Raw genomic sequence first — 2,879 nt, forward strand, 5'->3', positions numbered from 1 at the left:
GTAAGTGGGAGAGGGATACAAGGCCAAAGGCCCGGCTGCACACATGCAGGTACCGGTCGTCCGGTGGGTACTGGTCGTACGGTGGCTCAGGAGGGACCGGTCATCCGCTAGTCGCCGGACGTCCGCTGAAGACATTTTGTGAAGAGGCACCAGACGTCCGATGTCTTCGGACTTTCGTTAATATTACCGACCGTCTAGTGGGGGCCGAATATTCGCTCGCTGTGAGGTGCCGTAGCTGGCGTTGGCTGCGCTTCAGGCGCCGGCCGTCCGGTGGAGGCCAAATGTCCGCTCCCTGGCCGGTCGTCCGGTGGAGGCTGGACGTCCGCTCGCTGGAGCTTCTTTGGCAGCTCCTTGTACTTGGTGTCCTCGCCGTCTTGTCCATGGTCCTCCTCTTTGTTCCTGGTCATGCATAGCACATATATTTGAGGTAGTAGCCATGTCTTATATATGGAAAGTGATGGTTTGAAGAGGAGCGAGTTCACCTTGTGTCCAATGGTGTATAGTCGAGGTCTCATCTTATGTATCCTTGGGGCTTGGAGAGTAGTTGGAGTGTACATGGGGACGAACGTGGGATGCTCCGCATCATCTCCCCCCTTGGGAAAGATCCGACCTCGGATCGTGATCCTCATCACCATGGAAACGATTGTCATGGACGGACTTGTAGTTGGACGTAGCTGAAGGGATGGCGCAATGCAAGTACTCCAAGGTGTCTCCGGTATGTGGGACATGCAAAATGAGCAAACACAAAGTACACTTGGAAATACAATGGTTAGCGCACACAAAGTGTCCATCATGTAAGAATGAGTCCGTTCGGCAAGATTCTTCGTGACAAAGCGCATGAATCTTAACAAGATGATATAGAATGATATGCAAAGCATTCATTGTGCACACAAATGTATTGTGAATATGATCAATGCAACCATGGTGCAAAATGATGTCATAGTGTGATGGTTTATCAAGAGCATGAATATGGCAATGGATGCTCAATATGTGTATGTTGTCATGCAGTTGATGGTAGGCAATGTGATCATTATGTATGAATATTCCATCAAGGAAGATCACAAAAAAATTGCTAAGGAACTGCACAAGCTCATATATCATGGATGACATGGAAATACAAGATGCAACAATGCAATCATAATGTATGTCAATCCATGCATAGGGTGCAAATTTGTCATGTGTATGATATGTCCATCGAGCATGACATGTGTGAGCACAATCAACAAATATGGAGGTGTTGGTGTACCAATGCTCGATGTCGTGGCATGAGTGGAGGTTCGAAGGTGCATCCAGTAAGTCCGAGCGCTCCTCAATGTGAAGGTCCATAGAGCCAATCTTCAATGTCGCTCCTTCGTTCACGAGATGTATCATGTAGACAACAAGAAGGAAACAACAATGAAAGAGTGACCCATCCAATATGCGTATTTGAGGATGGCTCAAAGGGAAGGAGTTCACCTTTATGAGAATGTCGAAAATGTTGGTGTCGCACATCATGTATGCATTCACATAACAAAATTTTCTCATGACGGTATCGCCTTGTGAATCATTCAAAATGAAAGAACATGACAAACACTTGGAAAAACAAATGAGGTTAGCGGAAGTGCAAAACCTATCATTCGTGTGGTAAGATACCCAACAAGTGTATGCATCATGCTCATCATAAGAAAGGACAAGGGAGCATTTCATAGTATGGAGGCATATGATGCGAGAACAACCAAATACAATAGGCTCAAGTAAACAAGCATGCATCAGAAGTAATATGTCCAAGTCTCCGAGATCGATAAGCATAGATGCAACAATTGGAGGCAAGCGACAATGAACAAGATGTATCATGTGACAGGTATGAACATATATGTCATCAACCCAAGAAAGCGAGTAAGAATGGAACATGGGTGATGTGACAAAGCAATCAATCATAGTGATCAAGTCAAGCAAGCTAGTAGTGCGAAGATGCACTGTACTAGGAGTAATCATGGCAAGCATGTCATGTGTGCAAATGGTGGGCATACATAATGCACATGACATATCACAAGTATGGAAGCAAGATATGAGCAAAATAGGTTCATGGTACACATGGCAATAGCAATAAGGATCTCCACCAAGCATGCAAATACACTTAGGAGTAGCATAATGGTGAATCATGGGTAGATGCAAGCAAGGGTCACAATTGCATGGCAAAATCATGTAAAGATGCATAACATGCAAAGTGAACAAGATACAATGGGCATAAAGTAACAAGTGATATATAGCCCAAAGCCGTGTGAGAGCCAAGTAAAAGGAATGCGCGAAGTCGTTGCGAGAAGAGGGCGGTGGTAAGAATAGTCCACGGGATACCAAATCGTCATTGCTCCCAAGAGCTCGTTTCGTCAACTCTTGGAATTTAGAGCTTGACGAGTATACGTGAGTACCTACACAAAACAAAAACAAAGGGAAAATTGTGTGTGCATGGTATATGTACACATCATCCATCATGATGCGCACGTGCTTGTGTTGGTTAGCACAAAATATCCAATGCTCAAATAAATGAGATACGTGATATGGAAACATGTCATCCATCATGATAGGTTTGTTGTTATGTTAGCACAATGGAGACTCAAATTGTGTAATGCATCATGAGAAATATGTAGAGCATTATTTTTCATGGAATGCATATGGTGCAAGCAATTATGGGAAGCATTCAAAGGATATGATATATCAAAATCTCCTAATATGTATGAGGAAACTATGGGGGTCTCCTCATTAGCATTAGTGGAAACATCACACGAAGAATATTGATAACATCCAAAACAATGCATATTTGGAACATTGTGATCATGGCATGGCATAGTAGATGAATTGCGCAAATCATGTAAAGGAAGCATGGCAATATCATCACATGA

The sequence above is a fragment of the Triticum aestivum genome, chromosome 1A (genome assembly GCF_018294505.1).
Source record: "Triticum aestivum cultivar Chinese Spring chromosome 1A, IWGSC CS RefSeq v2.1, whole genome shotgun sequence".
NCBI lineage: Eukaryota > Viridiplantae > Streptophyta > Magnoliopsida > Poales > Poaceae > Triticum > Triticum aestivum.